This window comes from Xenia sp. Carnegie-2017, unplaced genomic scaffold (assembly GCF_021976095.1).
Source record: "Xenia sp. Carnegie-2017 unplaced genomic scaffold, XeniaSp_v1 HiC_scaffold_4, whole genome shotgun sequence".
Taxonomy (NCBI): Eukaryota; Metazoa; Cnidaria; class Anthozoa; order Malacalcyonacea; family Xeniidae; genus Xenia; species Xenia sp. Carnegie-2017.
In genome coordinates this window covers 4864248-4886688 of record NW_025813504.1, presented here as the reverse complement: position 1 = coordinate 4886688, position 22441 = coordinate 4864248, and the positions used below count along the sequence as shown (strand labels likewise).

Below are 22441 nucleotides of genomic sequence, written 5' to 3'. Positions count from 1 at the left end.
TTGCAGTGTGTCAGTGTATCATTTTTACAAAATTCTTTAAAACTATTTAACTGTGTATATTATGCAACTTTTTAAAAAATAGTTAGCTCCTTATGCCTTAACCTTATTTTTAAACATTTCATTTACTTTCATGTTAAGTAAGTTCCAATCAAACACTTAACTTCTAATTTATGATACATTTCACAGCTTACAACGTTTGAAATAAATGAAAACCTTGCCTAAATTGTTTTCTTCAATGAGCATTTTCAACAAAAGTTTCTAACTTCATCAAAATATCGCGTTTATGTGTTTTAAACCTCAAAGTAATAAAAATAATTAAAGATAATCATTGAAAATCAAGACATTTTCCATCTCAAAGCAGTCCCATGCCTAAATGCTCGGGCTTTTGAGACGCCCATGTTATCTAGACATACTTAGTTATTTCTTTTTGCTGTACTGGGGTACATAAATGTTTTTTCATTTAGACCATTTATGCTGTTTGAAACCGCACTATGGAAATAAGTTAATTATGTAGATGACGTTACTATTTTAAAAAGTGACTAACTCCTAATGCCTTGTTGGTTAATGCACTTTTTTTTTAACCAGTGCATTAAAATTTAAGTTGTGTAGTGTCTCAAGCTAATATTATAGCACAGATTTATCTTGGTAAAATTTACTGTTTTGGGGAAAGACATGTATGTTCCTGTAGCCCAGTCGGTTTGTGCATCGTACTTTTAAGCAGTACATGAGTATATTCGAAGGTCGAGGGTACAATCCCCTTTAGGAGCATTTTGAATTTCTTTGTTTTTTTGATTGTGCAATATCTTTATAAAATGTGCACAACTATAAGCAAAGGTTTGGTTTGATTAACTTCGGAAGCAATATGTTTTTCTTAGTGATTGACCAATTAGCACAGATTTATCTTCATAAAATTTCCTGTTTTAAGGAAGGACATGTATGCTCCTGTAGCCCAGTCGGTTAGTGCATCGTACTTATAAGCAGTACATGAGTATATGCGAAGGTCGAGGGTTCGATCCCCTCCAGGAGCATTTTGAATTTATTTGTTTTTTTGATTGTACAGTATCTTTATAAAATGTGCACAACTATAAGCAAAGGTTAGGTTTGATTAACTTAGGAAGTAACATGATTTTCGTAGTGATTTTGTTCTAAAAAGTCTTTTACAACTTTGTAATACATTGCTTAAAATCTTTATTATAAACTTTAGGGGAAACTTCATTGCAATTATTGTTCATTTTTACAAAATTCTTTAAAATAATGTAACTGTGTATACTATGCAACTTTTTAAAAGGTAGTTAGCTCCTTATGACTTAACCTTATTTTTATACATTGCATTTACTTTTATGTTGATTAATTTCTAACCAAACACTTAACTCCTAATTTATGATACATTTCACAGTTAACAACGTTTGAAATAAATGAAAACCTTGCCTAAATTGTATTGTTCAATGAGTATTTTCAACAAAAGTTTCTAACTTTATCAATATATCGCGTTTATCTGTTTGAAAACTCAAAGTGTTAAATACAATTAAAGACAATCATTGAAAATCAAGATTTTTTCCATCTCAAAGCAGTCCCATGCCTAAATGCTCGAGCTTTTGAGACGCCCGTGTTATCTAGACATACTTAGTTATTACTTTTTTCCATACCGGGGTAGATAATTGTGTTTCTATTAGACCAATTATGCTGATTAAAACCGTACTGTGGAAATGAGTTAATTATGTAGATGACATTACTCTTTTAAAAAGTGATAAACTCCTAATGCCTTGTTGGTTTAGCAACTTAAATTTTAACCAGTGCATTAAAATTTAAGTTGCGTAGTTCTTAAGCTAATATTTTAGAACAGATTTATCTTGGTAAAATTTACTGTTTTGAGGCAAGACTTGTATGCTCCTGTAGCCCAGTCGGTTAGTGCATCGTACTTATGGTTTGATTAACTTCACGAGCATTTTAGTTGGAATTGTTTTTTTATCTTTATTATTTTTTTTTGGAAACATATTAACTATGTAGATGATGTTACTCTTTTAAAAGTTGATTAACTCCTAATGCCTTGTCGGTTTATGCCATTGAGTTGTATAAAGAACTGGAGGGAGCGTGTCATCCAAATTACTACAAAATATTTGCGCGCAGCCCTTTACTAAAAACATGGATGCCGTCATAGCGAATATGGCAAATTTTGGTTTCCAAAGTCAGCAGGAAGACGCGTTTTAGCAAAATGAAAAGTTTTTTGCCACCTTCGGCTTTGACGGCAACAGTAGTGATTGTAAAAATGTCCACAAACTTTAATTCCGAACATTACTCTTTTTAAGTTTCATCCATAAAAGACGCTGTGAACTTGTGCTGAAATAGTACAAGAAAAGAAAACATTTTATGACACTGGTAAGAGAGATACTCATTCAACGAAATTCCACTCTTCGTATAAATTTAGGTAATCTAGGATTTCGGCAGGAAAAAGGAAAAAAAAAGAAGGCGAAACATGTCTATCTGTCTGATAAGGATGAAATGTAAATAAATAAAATGACTGATTGAAATAAATCAGAATCCTAAACAGACTTAAATTCTTAAAAGTCAAGTCGAACTTGATAAAAGAAGCTATCTCATTCCCAAACGGATTTTTAATATCTTTGTATGATTCTTTCAACAGTGTACACAATGCCAAAATGTTTCACAAGTATGTTATCAAACTTGCTGAACATTTTCATTTATACTCAACTATTTCTGCTCTTGCTAAACCGTACATAGTGTTATGTCAGAAAAGCCAAAAAAACTATAAGTTAAAAGAAATTTATTTACGTATGTTCAATTGTGTTCAGGGGTTAGCTGCAATTATTTAAAATCCTGCTTTAAAATCTTTGCATGATAGTATTTCAAATTTTGTTTTATATTGTAGCCAACAAAGTTTAAGATACTTTCATTACCTGTACCAAGACAGCAGTCTATATTCAAGCAAGGTTAACTCAAAATGACTATAATTTTAGTCATACTTGCTGTAGCCAGTAAGGCTTGGCATACAGTTTTTCTGTTCTTTTAAAAAGGGGCATTTTCCTAAAACTTATTGATAAAAGCAATGACAATGAATTTACCTTCGGTTGAAACAATTTTGCTTTAGGTATCGTGAGACTTTCACTGGTTGTTATTCTACTCTTTTGTAAACAGTATTAGACATCGGGAGGGAGTGAATATTAAAAACAATGTTAAAAGTGGAAGTTTTGACAATCAAAATCCGCTATTGCATCCATGTTTTTGACAACAGTTACCAGACCTCGTACTTCCTCCAGTTCTTTATACAACCCAATGGTTGATGCACGCCATTTTCAACGAGTGCATTAAAATTTAAGTTGTGTGATTCTTAACCTAATATTTTAGCACAGATTTATCTTGATAAAGTTTATTGTTTTAAGGAACGTTATGTATGCTCCTGTAGCCCAGTCGGTTAGTGCATCGTACTTATAAGCAGTACATGAGTATATGCGAAGGTCAAGGGTTCAATCCCCTCCAGGAGCACAATGTTTTTCTTAGTGATTTTAGATTTTTGCATGCAAAACTATATACTAAAATTTTTGGTATGATAAATACTATCTGAATACAATTTGCTTTTTCATTGAACAATTTAAATAGCTCTTAAATCAAACTTCTCTTTGTAAATGAATACATTGCAAAAAACATCAGTTTTAGACCACGTAAACAGCAGCTTGCTGCTACAGCCAATCAAATTGCGGGAAATCAAAAAACAACACATCGCATGTATAAATACAAAAATAAAAAAAGATATGTCCAACCGCTTTTGTGAACTCACTTCTATTTTTAAGAGACCTATGCTATTATATTATTGATTTTTGGACCACGAATTTGATATTCCCCATTTTATTACTGCATGCATTATACAATCAATACTTCTATTTATAAATATAACATACGCTATAGAAGGGCCTTTCTTTATAACAATGGTAATTTATCTTTGAGAAGGTTTTCCGAAGAATTGTACCACCAATTCAGGCTATTCTCACTTAATTCTGCGCCATATTCTCACATTTAATTGTATTTATAAATACTTGTTATCGACACGCTTTTCACAAAACACGCGATAAATTGCGAACAATCTTACTGAGACTATGGGTTCTATATAGTTGATATTTGCTAGCTACAATGCAATATTAACTGGAGGAACGACGCTCTTCCACGTGTTATTTTTCATTAAGGGAACGCCGTTCTCCTTGTAAAATAGTTGGGGAACGCTGTTTCACCGTGTTCCTCCTACACAACATCACTGCATGATAATAAGTCCTCAACTGTCAAAGCATAAGCACTTTGGGTTAAATTTTAAGACTATGTATCAGTTTCGCATACAGAAAACACTTCCAACAACCATGTAGATACCAAAATTAAACCAATGTTTACGGGTTTTGAATTTCAAATTATTTCGTGTCGTAAAGTGGAAGCTATATTTATTGAATTTTGTCGAAAGAGTTGAACTGTTTCCCCATTGGTTCTTTCTAATGGCAATAATCACATTCAATTGAAATTTAATTTTTGTTCATTTGTTGACTGAATTTGGGGTGAAATCCTTTTTGTCGTCGAGGGCTCATCCACGGACGATCGCTGGTAACTTACTTTCATAAAAAGAAAGTTGAAGTATTGTCAAAACTCTTGTGAACTAATATTTAGGATTAAAAGAGTCGAAACTGTTGGATCGTGCAGATTAGCAAAGAATACTCGATAATTGTATGGTTGATTAATTTATTCAATTAAAATACAAATTTTTAAATAATACGTTGCAAAAACATAAACATAAAGAAATATAAAATGCGAGCTCCTTTAAGAATGATATGCTTACTTCCCTGAACTTCTTATTTTTGGTTAGTAGTATGTTCACAGGTTGGATGCAAATTTTTCACAGGTCAGCAGTTTGTTTGTTCAATATTAAATTAAGCTACTTCATTTAATTGTCAATCTGATGATTCACTAGCGAGAAGCAGGTGTCCATATCATATGGAAATTACTTAAAGGAATAGTCAGACCTTAACACAACTTTCACTAATATGAAAGTATATATGGTTCTTACCTCTCTCGCGAAGTCCTAGGTTTCCAATTCAAATTTAACTCGAGAAATAATGCCTTAAATGTGTGTATTTTTGCCTCTTGTTCGATCGTCATTGTGTACATGCAAGCGAAGCCGCAGTCCAGCAGCGGTTTTTCGTCGTTATGTCACTGCGCGGTGATCGTTGTCAACATTGGACAAAATATGCTAGCAAAAGTAGAAATTATTCATAGTTGCATTTTCATAAGCATAATCATAGTTGCATGTTATTTTCTAAGTTTTTAAATTATTTTGCGCAATGGATACGGATTACTTAAACGATTCCTCTAGTAATTATTCTGGAAGCAGTGTTTCAAACTACTAAGAAATGATTAACGATCAAAGCATGATTCAACCATATGCTTATGCGCCGATTGAAACAGAGACTCTAGCGACGAGCCTATGGACGTTCCGACGAAGTTCAGCTGTTGTAACAATGAATGAAGACTCAGCACAATTTGAGGGAATAGATACTCCGGACTGTATTACAGATAATCCTGTTTTTCGAAATCTTTGTTTAAATTTTTGGGTATTACGATTGGCATGGAGTGAGTACAAACAACACTATGGTTCAAGAGCTGAATAAGGACCTGAACACAAAAGACAAAGACATGTGGCTTACAGGCAACTGGTTCGATGGAGTTGGAATGTATTGGGCAAGGAAATTAGAGTACCACTACCATCTTTTGCTGTTAGCTGCATTCGAGCACATTTCCAACCACCAGGTCTAGAAGAGGACGTTGTCTTTGAGTGTTTTAAATTCGCTGATGAATAATAATAGTAATTTAAATTATTATAGCCATATTTATAAGTATCGTTAATGATGAATTACTAATAAATATAAATTGGATTTAGTAAATGAAGAGTAAATACAAATTATAATGGACAAGCCAAACCAATTCTTTATTTGTGCTATGCAAGGATTTTGGTGTATATAATTGAAAAGTGCCTTTGCTAATGAATTTGCATAGCAAAACAAAAAATTGGGCTACTTTACTATTAGAGATTCTCTTATTATTAATCATAAATATTTATATATACATTATAAATTTTTTGGGGACTATTTACCCATTCTTGATTTGTGTGCTTGTATAACACTTTCTTTGTTTGGCTTTTCTATAGATGCAATATTTCTTGGAATGTTTGCTGGTAAAGAAATCTTGTTATGTACATTTTTTAAATTAAAACCATCATAACTTGCACAAAAGAGTATGACATACTCGCCATAAGTGGCTTGGCTACCCAATTTTTTCGCCCTTTTGGGAACACGATATTATATCACTTTTCCCCTTGCTGCTTTCTAGATTGAACTTGTGCTTGTTTTCTGCCAGTGTTTACATTGTGGTCTATCACTGCCAACTTGGTTCTTCCAAGCATACCTTTATACGAAAAGTACTTTTAAGCTCCTCTCGGTTTCCGAATTTAAATATTGGAGAAACTCTAGCTTGTTTCCAGTCGTTAGGATATTTTCCTTCATCTAACGATAGAATAGAATTGCGGGTCAGGTATGGAGTATTGACAATAGCAGAATATTTAAAAGTTTGGAAGATATTTTGTCTAATCAAGCACCTTTATCGCATTTAGGTTTTGATATTTTTTTGGTAAACTGTTTTATCAGAAATTGTAAAAAATTGAAATTCACAATCTAACGGATTTAAGTAATCAGAGAAGTCTTTAGGACTATCTGGAAGTTTATTTGATAATTTAGGGTCGATTTCTACGAAATATTTATTTAATTGACTAGCTATTGATTTTTTATCATAAATGTTATTGTCCATTTCATCTTTGATTGTTCTAATGGTGGTAGTTTTGGAACATCGACCATTTCCACTAATAACTTGATTTATATTTTTCCATATTTCTTTTGGATTATTTTTGTTCATTTCAATATTTTCCTTACAATATTGAGATTATGTAGACTTAATCAACTTATTAACTTCGTTACGTTTAGCTTGAGAAGCGTGGTAAACATTTTCTGAGTTTGTCTTAATGGCTCGCTTTTTCAAGTAATCACGCTTGTTCATCTCACATCTAATCTGAGTTGTTAGCCAAGGACCATAAGTACTTCTTACTTTTCTAGTTTTTATTGGACCATAAATTTCTGATACGTAATTAAAAATGTCTTTAAATTGTGCCCATAAAATAATAAGGATCACAATGATTCCAACTAGAGTCTCTCAATAAGTAAAAAATATGGTTATTGAAATGATCAATGTTGTAATTTTTTCGATTTCTAGTTTCAACATCCTGAGGTTTTTCACGCTGCAAAGATGAAAGATAATATAACACAGTCACACGTTACATATAACTTGACATGACAATTTACAACAGAGAGCTACATGCCAGACTGAAAAGTATGTCTTTCCCACCAGCGTTTGATGAGGAGAAATATTATATCTGAGCAAATTGTATCACACTCGTTCTTTTTGAGCTTTCTGTGTTGAAGTGCCTTCAAGGCAAACCTCATCTATTCTTCGATGTAATAGTAGAAGTCCAATCCAAATATTTTTATACAAATGATAAAATTTTGGGAAAATTAACGGTACAATCATAAAACGCCGGAGGCACAAAGTTGTTCTTTAACTTTTAACTTTATTGTATATTGTGTAAATAGTTTGATGTAGGCTAGAATTTCTCCTATTGCAAACTGGCAAGCAAATTTTCACACATTAAATACAGAAAAGAAATTGGCAATTATTGCAATTATTCACAATTTTTCAGTGATAGTTATGACAATTAAAATGACAAATATTAACTGAAAGTCCGTTCCTGTCCATCAACTGGTTAATTAATATAAACAATCATTAATTAAAATACCTTCCTAGTCCACCATCTGGGTTCTGATTATAAACATTTGTTAACTGAAAAATCTTCTTTGTTCACCATCTGATTGCTAAATAAAAAGAAGCAAACATGGTCATTTTTTGAGATCTCTTTGCAAGGATGGTTCTGATTGATTTGACTTCTATGAGGACGTCAATAAATCAAATTTACTTGGTGCCTATATTTAATTATATGATACTGCTATGAGTGATAAACATAGGTGATATGTTCGTTGTTACCATTGGCTGTTACTACTATTAAAGGTAAAGTGGCATTGTTTTGGTTATTACGCACCCTCACACAGTAAAAGATGAGTTGGACTATAAAATAAGCCACTGCTACAAATGTATGATCTTGTATGTTGTGTTTCATAAACGTTTGAAATTGAAAACTATCAAAAATAGTACGTGATTCAGAAGAAATTACAATTTGTCTATCGCAAATATTTTAGCTGTTGCAGCGCAAAGATGAAAGTTGGCCGCGCACGTTTGAACATCCGCTGCGCAAAATTTCTGAAAATTTTGTTCAATCTTGCGCAATTTGCATACTTTCCAGTTTGAGTAACATGCTCACACTGATGGGGATTAATGCAGGGCTGCGACGAACTTTCCCCGAAAAGCGTGTCATAAGTGAAAAGGGTGTCCGACATCATCGTGAATGCACATATTGGTTCTTGGAAGAAGCCAATCTTTACCACCCTGTGTTTCTAGACGAATATGGCTTCAAAATATGGAAAGCCAGGAGTCAAGGTCACTTCGCGTATTAGAGATCATGCCTATCGTGAAGTATGCAGCCAGAAGGGGTGTAATATCACTATTGGTTCTGCGATTTCCCCAATTTATAGTGTACTATACCATTCAATACACTTTGGTGGAATGACAAGGAATCTTTTTAACAATTTTCTGGAAAACACATCCGCTGTGCTGGACGAAAATGCATACCACTGCATCATAGTTGACGGAGCACCTTGTCATAGGAAAAGCGGAGCGCAATGTCAGAAAACTATAAGGAAACCATATTCCTTCCCTCTTATAGGGCATTTCTTAACCATGTAGAACAAGCAACGAGTTGCCTTAAAGCTAACATTAAAGCTGATATTGCACGACCAGAAATACAAGAGCAGTTAAATAACCTACAGAAAGGTGGGAATGCACAGTTGCTTTTAGGTGAATACTGAAAACAAATCCTGATAACAGCAGCCAAACGAAGCATTCCATCAATTACAGTAGCTAAATGTGTGGCTTGGTTTCGGTATATGGAAGCAGGGGTGGATTTAACTACGTCAAATTCTGCACGCGACGCAGTTAAATTCTGCACAGCAGCGGAAAAAAATTAATCAAATTTTAAATACCCTTAGTTCAAAATAAAAACAATTTGCCGATTGTGCAACGAAGCTCGTTTGGTCGAAAGGACCAAGAGATTTTTTCTATGCGTCGTTTGCGTTTTCGAATCTCGTCTCGGTAGGGTGTAGTTTGTTTAGATGTGTGGATAATGATCATGAATTCTTTCTCCTAAAATTAATTAAATTTTTGTGTCCTCACAACGAAAGCATTAGAAAAATAAACTATTGTCAGGGTTAGAGATAGCATTATGAGAAATTTGTGCAACAACGTGCATTCACTGAACAATGTTATTGTTTCCAAGACATGGATTAAGCATGAGATGAAGGGATCAAGTGGCTAAAAACACTTGTAATTGACTTGCAGGAGAAACACCCATAGCTAACCCGCACAGAATCAGAACGCCTAAGATTGCACTGAATTTGGAGACTAAAATCTGTCTCTTGATTGGCTTATTGCCGTTGTGCTGACTAAAGAGCCGCCGCTTTTGCTGAAATGTTCAAGCGGTGTTGTGCAAAATTCAGCACAGATTGAGAGTGCTGATAGCCGAGGTTTTATCTTTGAGCTTCAAAACCAACAATATTAATGAGAAACATGGCATCTTTTACTGATCGAGTCGAAGATGCTTTTACGAGGAAAGATGAGACTTTTATGGCTCAACTCTACGGAGAGATGTTGGATTGCCTGAAAGTCAAAGCATTGTCAAAGCATTGTTGGATCGTCTCAATGTTGATATTTTCCGAAATATCAATGCTGAATTTTACATACCGCCGAGCGCCAAGACAAAGAACACAAATTTGGTTGCCTTATGGTTAGAAAACTTATGACATGTTATGCATGCATGTTACACAAGAATATATAGGAAAACATAAATTGACTTAATGTGATGCCCGATGGATTTGTCATTTGTGGTTTATTTATGTGATTCAAAACAAAACAAATTTTCGAATTTCAATTGTATTTAAAACGTTTATATTGATTTATTTCTTGATGTGTTCAATAGTATACTTAAGACAAGATATATAAAAATGAACTGGAGCATGATATTTGATATTTACATAACATTATTTAAGATCTGCTACAAATGGCAACTGCCTCTATAGTTCATTGTCAATTCTGCTTGTTGGTGAAAACTCTGTGGTGACTATTTTGAGGCTGATGACCTCTAGCATTATTTCTATATGCTGATTATTATGCAAAACATTTATGTTTTTCAAGTATTTTTGAAACTCAGCATAACAAACACTTTAATTCTATCTCAAGCATGGTGGCCATGTCAGTCTCTTTTGAAGTTATTGATAGTGCTGGAGGTGGTTGTTCTGTTGCTGAACTGGTCAGTGCAGAAGCTGTGTTAAATGCAAAAGATATGGCATGGACTGGGTTTGTTTGTTTATTGGCACTCTCCTCAGTTACATCTTGTAGCATTTTTTCTTATTATCCTGACATACACTCTAGTGCTTATAAGGGAATTTATTATTTAACAAAAGAATTGAACCTGAAATTCTATCTAGAGCTAGTGCTTCCACTAATAATTATTTGCGAGTTTTGTTTTGCTTTGAAGGTTTAGCTCCTCAAGCAACTGCATTCAAACGCAATCATTATGTGCCTTTGATACTTGGTGGGAAGGGAACTAAAAGAAAGGGAAGTAGTCACTTGTCACAAGCTAAAAAGCCCAGTATAAAAACAAAGTTGAGCTTTACACCTTCTGGTCCTAATGAGAGAACCATGACAAATTAGGCTCATCCATATGGTATATCTAACATGTAAATTTCCCTGGTTTTGAGAACATGAAAGTATTGTTAAAGATCTTAGGTACTAATCCAGTCACTTCTTATGAGTGTGAGAGGTCATTCTCTGCTTTGCAAAGATTAAAGAAGTATGCAAGAAGTACTATGGCTGCTGACCGGTTAAATGGTCTTGCTTTATTGTATACTCATCAGGAAATTCATCCAGATATAGAAAAGATTATAGATCTTTTTGCAAAACACAAAAGAAGAATTGAACTAGCTTTCTAGTAAGGAGTGAAAGTTTTTGATGCCTTTTTTAAACTCTTGACTGTAAAGATGACTGCTGCTAACCTCAGTCAATATAATTACAAACAATCGTTCTCAGGACTTTACTTACCTCGACGATTGACATCTACAAACATTTTTTCTGCTTTTTTTGTTGACAACTTCATTTAATAAATTGACATAAAATCTTTTGCATAATAATCAGCATATGGGTATGATAGATCATTATAAAATGAAATTCCATATAAAAGTTGATGAAGCGTAAAGAATTTTTTAGGCTAAGTTTGAATTGAATCAGGCCGTCATGTCGGAAGCCCTCAAAGCATATTTTTCTGCGAGTTTCCTAGGCATGTTGATCAGCTTTGATATTGAGCGAAACGGTCAAAAATCGATGATTTATGAGCAAGAATGTTAGTGTTAATTTAATATTAAAGCAAAAACAAAACGACATATATTTAATAGTTTAAGTTACATAATGAGCGTTTTTCTAAGCCATGCGGTGTCAGTAGTATAGTACATGGGGGTACGAGAGCACAGAAAGTGCTCTCATATCCCCCATGTACTATACTACTTTTAAACCTTGGGTAAAAACTTTCTTTAACAAACAATTGTTTTCAAAGGGGGGTAAAAATCTCGAGTTTACAATCTATTGTTTAAAATATGGAATCTATATGTTTTAAAAACTATCTTTAGAAATCAAGTGTTAACAAGCATCGTTTCGGAGGGGGCTCGGCAGCACAGAGCATGATGTGAATATTACGAAGTAATATTTACTCCATGCTCGAGCAGGGGGATGGAGCCCCCGAGAATCGTGCAAGCCAGGCGGGTAAAAAATTCTAGCTTTAGCTAGAATTTTCGGCTTGCCCCCTTAGATTCGATGAATATTCGAAGAATATTCGAGAATAACAGAGGCTTAATATATGCTCTTTAAAAACTATCTTTAGAAATCAAGTGTTAATAAAGCATCGGTTCGGAGGGGCCCGGCAGCGAAAATTTTAGCGTAGCTAAAATTGAGCAGGGGATGGGGCCCCGAGAATCCTAGGCGACGGTGATGAAATTTTCACGAAGTGAAAATTGGAGTCGCCCCCCGTGGGGTCGATGAATTCGAAGAATTCGAGAATAACAGAGGCTTAAAAAATGCTCTTTTACAAAACTATGGAAACAATATAGCTGGTTTTTTAGCGGCGCGCGTGTCTTAGTGCATGTTTTTAACAATGGTTGTTTAATGTAGATAGCACATTTCATCAGCGCATGTATAATAATACAATGTTTTACAAAATATGGAATCTATATGTTTTGAAATCAAGTGTTAACAAAGCATCAGTTTAAGTGGCCCTGCCAGGCATTGATTTAGCGAAGCTAAATCGCGACAGTGGGTAAAATATAGAGTTTAAGCGGCCCTGCCAGGAGGCTGTCAAGCGTGTGTCTTAGTGCATGTTTTTAACAATGGTTGTTTAATGTAGCTAGCACATGTCACCAGCGAATGTATAATAATACAATGTTTTATAAATATCAGTAGCAGCGCGCTTTATAGTCTGTGTGGTATATTTGAAAAACTAGTGGCCTTTAACAATGGTCTTAAAAGTCAGCGCGTGGTAGAAATATTCTTTAATAATCAAGTGTTAATAAAGCATCTTTTTAAATTGTTGTATCGGGTGAGAAATTTCAGGTAACTAAGCCTGAAATTTTGAGCGCAACAATGTCATAGATGCTCTTTACAAAATATGGAATCTATATGTTTTTTTTAATTTGTCTGTCAAGCGTGTGTCACATGTACATGTTTAACAATGTTTTATATAATTTTTGTTAAAAGTGTTTTTTACTAATTGTTTCAGGATTTTGAATTTTTTTGTATATCGCTTTTGTATTAATTACTTATTACAAACAGTTATGTGATATGTAGTCAAACATGAGGAGCAGGTATGTATGATTTTACTCTAACAGAGGCCTACGCTACATGCTTACTACACATTATAACTGTTTGTTAATATTTAGTTATTTGAACCGATATTATAATGGCCATAAGCTAATGTTGTTACACCATCATCTAATATATATCGTTTATCATCAAAACAGCTGAGTGATACTTTATTAATTTCATAACTACTAAGTTGATGGTTTACACTTCTAATAGTTTTCATTGTATGATGCATTTGTTTGTTTTCAAATAGTGTTGTTTTATAGTCTTCATGTTTTATTTTACTCTTAATAATATTTTTCTTAATTCCTTTAGCTTTTTTATCTCCTTTATTATTATCTTTAATATAACTGTACATTTTACTTCGTAACCAACAAATTCAGTAATTAGATTCCAGCAGCTTCATCTTTAATTTTACCAATAACTTTTTATTAGTCTTATCATGATATTGAGAATCTTCTGGGTAATCACTAAAATCAAATTTATCTTTATCAACCCAAAATCTTGATAGACATCTTCAGTTTCAATTTCATATGTTAAACTATCTGTGTCTGTGAAAGAAGTTTAGCTTTATCACCATATTTCTTCTTGATATAATTGTAATGAAAATCATACATCAACGTTTTACTTAAATCTAAGATACACATGCCAACATATGCAGGCCTGTTAAGGGTTAGTGTTTCTTTGATCTTATGCACAGCCACAAGGTTCTCATTGAAGATTTTACTACTTACATAAGTAGGTTTTGAAGCTAATTTTAATAATTTATTTTTATTAGTTACTAGTCTAACATCTACTCTTTTCGTAAGTTTTCCATGGTTTTACCGAATACCGAATTATTCATTAATTTGAAGAAGTCTTTTCAAAAGAATTTTTGCATTAGTTCTTTTTGAGTATTAAAGTCTATATTTTTTCAACCATGGAGATTGATTAAATTCAAGTACTCTATGTACTTTTTTAACTTTAACCCAAGATCTAAATATAGTTGAAGATTTCTATAATGTAAAACGTATTTGTATTTATTTTTTAAAGTAGGAATAAGTTTGCTTACTAAACCTGTTGATATATTGTAATTAGAAGCAATTGTCTTACAATATTTTGACAACATGTCGCTAGTTACCTTAATTTTTTCTGGTGCAACAGGATAATCGTTATGTATATCATGTAGTTCTTTAGGGTATTCTAAATCAACTTCTAAAATTAAACCTTTTTACTATCTGCTTGATATTCAGCAAGGTTTATGTTGTTAATCTGTTTATCAGTTAACCATTTGAAATTACCAGTAGGTAAGTTTTGTGACATAGCCCATCCATACAGATTGTTAGCATCTAAATACATTAAATATTTTGATGGTTTATTATTATCAAGATGATTGATATTTGTTATTAGCTTTACCATATCGATTAGCAATATAACTAACGCCTCCTCTCATACCCTTTTCAATGAATTGAAACATGTCAATATCAGTCATTAGTTCTAATTTAATATCTGTCATTTTAAGCATAGCATCCCAAGACAAACCAGGAGATGTGAAATAGTGACATGGGTCTAAATTATAGTATTCTAAGCATGTTTTCCTAAAGTTTTCAAATACATCAGTTAATAACAAAACGTCAGATTTCAGATACAGGTTGTGATACTCACCCATGTTTTTGAGATTGAATGTATTCCAAACATTTTGAGCATGATTATAAGAATCATCTGATATATTTTCAGCAGTAAGAATACTATAAAAGTCTTTTTTTGAAGGTAACTTCTCATCAAACTTTTTAAAGCTATCCATATAATCATATGGGTATATACCTTTTTTAGTCATTAAATTAAATTTTTCACCTTTAAACTGATTAGAGGTGTATTTAAATGATTCTTTAGGTAAGTTACTAACAAGCTTATCAAGACTAGAGCTCATAAATTGAAAACTATCAATAAATGTAAGATGGTTACCTAACATAAAAGCCATATACTTTTCCATGTTATTAGGTATAGCATTTATATTCATTTGAATATCTTCTCCTTTTTTGTTTTTGTATGTATGCTTATTAACAACAGCTCCGATTTTTTGCATAATAAAATGGCTGTCATACCCACGCAGATTGTGAAATATTACTGGGATCTTTAATTTATCAGAGTCTATTCTAAGTTTTAAATTACAATCTTGATGTGATGAGCCTCTGTATTTACCAGTGATATGACAATGGTCTCGAACTCGAATATCTTTGTTAGTATATTTTTTGTTACAGATATGACATTCATCAGCTTTTTTAAATTCTTCTTCATCATCAGAGGTCATTTTTAATGGTTTATTAAAGTGGGTTTTCATAATATTTTTACAATATTTAACTTCTTTTAACATAGCTTCCATAAATTTGTAAACAGCCTTTTCACCTCTATATAGTTGAATTGGTTTTGTGAATTTATCATCATAACAACAAACAACTTTATACCCATAACCACAGTCAGTATGTTTCTGATAGGCTTCTGTATATGATTTTTTATTATTTTGATTACAACCAGATATCTTTTCTGTAATAGCCTCAAAATCGGTATATATAACAAATGGTAATGGTTGTTGCTTATGATAATTGTTGAATTTAAGTATGTTATTATTTTTATCAGGCATTCTTATTGATTGTATACCATTTATTAATATACAGTTTTCTATATGGTTATTTAATATTTTTTCAGAACTAAAACATTGAAGACAGCGCATACAAAAGTGTTTTCTTTCTTTATGCTTTGTTTGGTTGTACATAAATTTATTAAAATCTTTTATTAATACATAATGTTTGTTTTCATTATCAGTTATCAATAGTAGTTCCATATGGTCTTCAAATTTTTCTTTTGAAATGAATAATGGATATGGTTGTTTATCTTCATAACCGAAAACGTTAATGTTAATTCTGTTTTGCTTTTCGATTTTATTATAATGTTTAACAGTCACTGGAAATTCAATCCCAGAGTAGTCTAATTTGTTAATATATTCCTTATCAGATTTTTTAATTCTCTGTGGGTCTTTATTTTGTGGGTTAATATGTCTAATATGACACCATCTAAAGCATTCATTATCTCTATTTTTGATATTAATCCTTTTTTACTATTTTTAAGTTCTTGTGGTAAATTAATGTATGAAGATCCTTGTAATGGTTTGTATTTAACAACATTAAGATAATGATTATCTACAGAGCGAATAATCCATCCAGAACCTTCTTGTGTAAATTTATCAATCTTATTTAATATATTTTGTTCTGAAATTTGTAGTGATTCATTGATTTCATTAGAATTAGTAATTGTTAAAGCTGGACTGTTGAAATAAGCAATTTTTGTTAAAAACCAGCAGTACCACCATCTTTTATTTCAAATTTTTCAAATGTTACCTTAAGCGTTTCAATAAATTTAATCCTTTCATTGTTGTTAATATTCTTTAATATAATATGTAAGATACTTTCTAGTGTTCTGTAATTGTTTCAATGGATCTTTATTGTTAATAATGCTTATTTCATATGACTTTGTATAACCTTTAAGAGCATTGTTTGTTTCTCTTATTTTAACTCTAGGTGTTGGTATTGGTTTTTTATTTTTATCTGATAGCATCTGTGTATTGTTCTCATACTCTTTAACCATCTCTTTTACACTCTTTCTTGGTTTTGGGACTGGTGTTAATACTTTGATTAATTCGTTTTTTCTAAGTTTATAATAACCTTTAACCTTTTTTTCTTTAGCAATAACTTTTAACTGAGGTACAGTCATTTGTTTGATATTGGATTGTGATAGTACTTTTTGTACTGGTTTGGAAATTGAAGTATTATTAACTTCAACCCTAGGCTTTTGATTTAATATTATATTAATTAAATCATTTCTAGTCATCTTTTGGAGCGCATCTCTATTCATCTTATGCATATTATATAATATAGGTTTGTCTTTAAGTACCTTTCGATTTAAATAATCTCTATTCATATATACTAATACTATATATATTATTTTTTTAAGGGTCTTTAAGGTGCGTTTAAATAATTAAATTCAAATAATACAAATAAATTGTACTATTTAAATTGTATAAAAATAATTTAATAAACATTTGGTTATTTAACATTTTTTAGTTTTATTTTTTTTAAATATTCTCTTAATTTAGCTTTAGTTTTTATTGTGTTGGGTAACATTCCTGGTTCAAGACCGAAATACCATGGTATGAAACCCTTCTCGTGTATCCAGATCACTTTGTTTAATTGTTTTCTAATAATTGGGTCATCAAGAGCTTCTTTTACTGTTCTATCGTAATAATACAATAATTCTCTTTTTTGATTATCAGGTTTAAATCTTAATAATCTTAATTTTTTATTATGTTCAACTAATTTTAGATCATATTCAATTGCTTCAGATATTAAAGTATGTTTAAATGTTTCAAAATCTTTACATTTTTCATAACCCGGTTTATCAGGATCATAATATTTTAATTTTGTTGGTAAAGCATCAATTAATATATATACATCAAATTTAGATAATAAATTATCATCTAAAAAATCAAATAACTACCCAGGCCCGAAATGACATAATGATATTTTATTATTACTCATTTCAATGTTATTAATATCATCTATATAATTTATATATATTTCTTTAAGTATATTTAAACACTAATTTTAATTATAGAAATAAATCTATATTTAAAACTTTTATAAAAACTATATTATTTTTTAATTTTTTGAATTTCTGAAATGTTTTCTAGTTCTAAGATGTAAAGTTTTATATGCTAAACTATATGTTTTATTACATGAATCACAATGCCATGGTTTTGACAACATATATGAAGTTCTATGTTGTTTAATTTGTTCTTTAGTATAAATTCTTGGCCTTCCTCTTATTAGGTTATCTGAACACATATATACTAATACTATATATTTTATTTTTTAAATAGTTATTTAATGCGTTTAAGATAAATTTTAATAATACCAGAAGCTGTTATATTATGATGACAATATTCATATAAATTAAATGTTATAACATAAATATCTTTATCTGTATTAGTAATTTCGTACTTTAAATAACAATCGTCCCAGCCATGATAGTTATTAAATATAGCATGAGTAATTTCAACAAATCTTGGGATATAATTATAACCACTACTATCTATTAAGCTTGGTTTAAAAATATCACATATAATGGGTTCTGTTTTTATATGTATTGCACACAATATATGTAATATTTTTGTTATATTTTCTATATTATATTTATCTTTTGAAAAAGTTAACCAGTCGTCTGTATGCAACTCATATGATTTATTTCTTATAATATTATATTTATTATTATCTTTATAAGAAAGTTCGTAAGTTAATGATTTAATATACATGTTTTTTTCTTCCATTAATATATTTAATAAATCTAAATTTATTTCATGTCCTTTAAATTTATATACATCTTTATTTTTTTTACTACAACCATTATATATAATTACTATATATATTATTTTTTAAGGTGCGTTTAAATTATCCTTTGTTTTATACAATGTTTTTTCAAAATCCTTCAAAACACCTTCTATATTATAACTAGTTTTTTTACAACGTAGAATAAAATCTCTAATCTTTTTTAATAGATCTTTAAGGTTCATATATAATCAAATATATATAATAGTAAATGTTTTATTTCTTTGACTGTATCCAATTTTTATAATAAGTACAGTCAATATCTTTATCCCACTCAAGGATTTTATATACTTCACCAAATAATCTATTATCAAAAATCCTCTTTGTCTTACTATTTTTCATATCTCTAGTAGGGTGTTTTAATGGTATACCCCTCAAGCAGGCTAAACGTATTATATAATAGTTATACATACTAATATTCTTTTTCTGAATCAACTTATGTTTAATCATAGTACTGACAACCTTTATAAAATCATTTGTCAATTTCTCAACATATTCAAAATTTAAACACAATCTAATTTTATTAAAAAACCATTTTTTCCTTGAATGAACTGATCTTTGACACTTCCAAATTTCTGGTATCCATTCATTAACTATTTTATATGAGTGAACAGAACCGCAGTTTTTACAAACAATCGTTTTATTGTTATCTGAAATAATTTCTTGATTTTAGCAACATAAGTATGTCTTAACAGATCTATTAATATAACTATCACATATCTTTTTATCACAAAAGCAACAATTTACGTAACCAAAAAACTCTTCTAACTCTTTATGAATCAATTCATTACAATACATATAATATAAAATAATATTATTTTTTATTTTAAGTAATTTTATATAATAAATATCCGGATATAATACCAAACCCAACCATTGTAATAGATTGATAATTTTTCATATTATTAGATGGTTTGTAAAAGTCATTTAATTGTGGTTCTCTATGAAATGTTAACCCATTAAAATGTATTGTTTTTACTTTTCTAAGCATATCTAAAGCTTTGTTTGTAAGTTCTATATCATCATCAGCATATTGAAGTTCTTCTCTAAGCTGTTGAATTTTATCATGCTGCTTGATTTCATTTTCATAGAATGCCTCTTTAGCTCTTTGCAGGTTTATTAAAGAATCGTGGTATCTTTTCATTTCATCAGCATAACCGTTTTTATCAAGTTTATGAAATAGCCAGCCTGCTAGAGAAAAACCTAAACCATTGACAACAGCTCCAAAAGCTGTTCCAATTCCAGTAGTAATAACGCTTGCCATATATATTTATACAGATTTAACTGGATTTTCAGGAATCCATTTTTTGTCTTGAGCATATTTAACTAACATTGTTGATGTTGTAATAGCAATAGCTAGTTTTGCAAAATCTTTGATACTGTTTGTGTCTGTTAATTTTTGACCTAGTAGTTTTTTAGACACCATAGAAAGACCTACAGCAGTTGTTGTCACAAGAAATGCATCAAAAGCTTCATTCACAAATTGTTTCTTAGTAGTATTACTCATATATAATAGGAAATATTTCATTCAAATGAGTCTAAATTATATTTTTTATTTTTTTGTATCAAAACATGTTTTTCACTAGTTGTTTCTTCTCTAGCTTTATCGTTTGTTAATTTTTCTTGCCTTTTATCATTTTTCCTTGTATAATAGAGACTAGCAATAGCAGTTAATACTCCAATAGTTCCAAATAAGAATCCGTAATTAATATTCCAGCTATTATCTTAAATTTTCTTTTTATTTTCTAATTCAATCCTATCTCGCATCTTTTTTCTTTAGAAGCTTTTGATATAGCAGCCAAGCGTTTACCAGCTTCAACTCTAAGAGGTCTTTCTCTTTCTTAACTGTAGTTATCTTTAGGTTTTCTTCAGACATGTTATATAATACTGTAGATTTTGTTCACAGATAATCTTATAGATAACTCACAGATAACTTATAGATAACTCACAGATCTTTATATTTTTTGTTATATTTACTCACCATACCATCTATAGTAGTACAATTGTCTATTATAATATCATCGATAACTTTTATGTCTGATAGAAATATCACTTCATCATAAGGCAATCCTCTTAAAAAAGATCTTATGGATATAAGTATTTTTTCATATGATGTATATGCAAATTTACACATTTCTAAGTTATTATTAATCTTACTCTTAACCATATAACCTTGAACTAAAGCACCTAAGCCACTCAGGGTGCCTATAACTATCGGGTTTACGGTTATACCAGCAGCAATAGCACCAGTCGAGACTAGAAAAATACTTCCCATGTTTAATGATAGTCTAATTTTTTTTAATTTATTATACTTCCATTTATAACAGGTATACATCTTGTGATAGTACAAATACAACTTTTCAGCTTTTCAAATTCCTCTTGACTCAACTTACTCGAAATATGATTAAAATCTAGAACTTTTTCATATTATATTATAAAACATATTTAACTAATATGAATGATGATAGCGTTGATATACCGAGTAAAGCAATCATATCTGTTTGATGGGAATTATTTACTATCATTTTTGTATGTTTATGTACTACTGGTTTTTTATGCACTTCATCTAGAGTATCTAGGTGTTGTGAGGGTGTATTATCTTGATGTACTTTTTTTAGTTCTTCCTTTTTAACTCCATAATAATTTATTTTAGAATTAATACCGAATTTCATAGTTTTATTCGCTAATGTTAAAATATTATTATACCCATCAATCTTTTTTTTCAATATGATCATACGGCTGGGTATTAAAATCATACCAGGGCTGATTGCCATATTTAAAATAACATTCGTGTCTTTTATACTCTTTCTCATCTTAGATATCAATACAGTCGTATTATTCTGTACTATACTATCCTCTACTAATTTCCTAAAAACGTTTTGAGTCTGCATGCTCTTAGCTCCATGATTAACTATTGACCATCTTGTATTTGCTTGAGCTCCAATAATTGTATAAACAAAACTTTCAATACTTTCTTGCAAAAGAATTTTTCCGATTTTTATAACACCTTCCGAATGATATGCAATGAAGCTCCTATAATCAGTAGTTGAATATTGAAAATTAACATAATACCCATCACCATTTTTATCGAATTTTAAAATACCTTTATAAGGTATATGCTTTTTCAATTCCGTAAAGTCATATTTGTCTAATAACGATGGATGCTTCATAAATTTTCGGATCTGATAATACAAATGATATTTAACAAGGCTTTGTATAATTCTACTTTTATCAAAATTTAAATGATTAAGCCCGATTCCACATAAAAAACTAGCCACATAAGCCCCACAAATCATAGCGCAATACGCTTCTTTTTTATAATTTAAATGACTTTTAATATTGTATCTTATACCAGTCGTCTGTTCTTTTTTACTTTTAATTTCACTTGTCCATGTAGCTGTTATAGGTGGTAAACTACTCATAAAATAATCATTCTCTGTGACATACAATCTGAAGTTACAGATATCGACATTTATAGGTCTTTGAAATGTAGGTTTTACGATAAACTTTGAGGACCATCGATGTAACATATGATCGAAATAGGCCTCAGAATGACCTTCATCTCCATTAATAGCAGGAATTAGATTTGAAAACAAAGGCGTTTTATTTGTTTCTAAATATATTTTTGGCCATGATGTATATGATACATGTTTTAAATCATCATCACCTAATTTTATAGCATTTTCTTCTTCTTCTATTTGCTTGTTTGACATATAATATAAGCTATATTATATATGATAAAGTTCACTATTTTTATAAACGGAGATAGTAAAAAAATTGACTTACAAGAAAGTATAGTAACATCTAACTATTCATATTTATATATCAAAAAAGCTTATGTGTATTGGGAATATAAA

The 22441-nt window shown here is 30.7% G+C and overlaps 2 non-coding genes across 2 annotated transcripts; both read left to right on the top strand.

Moving 5' to 3' along the window:
* The first annotated feature begins 938 nt into the window (after positions 1 to 938).
* Trnai-uau lies at positions 939 to 1028 on the top strand. Its single transcript is given in 2 exon segments — positions 939 to 976; positions 993 to 1028. It is a non-coding gene; the product is annotated as a tRNA-Ile (tRNA).
* Positions 1029 to 3411: 2383 nt separating this feature from the next.
* Positions 3412 to 3501, top strand: Trnai-uau. Its single transcript is given in 2 exon segments — positions 3412 to 3449; positions 3466 to 3501. It is a non-coding gene; the product is annotated as a tRNA-Ile (tRNA).
* Positions 3502 to 22441: the final 18940 nt, after the last annotated feature.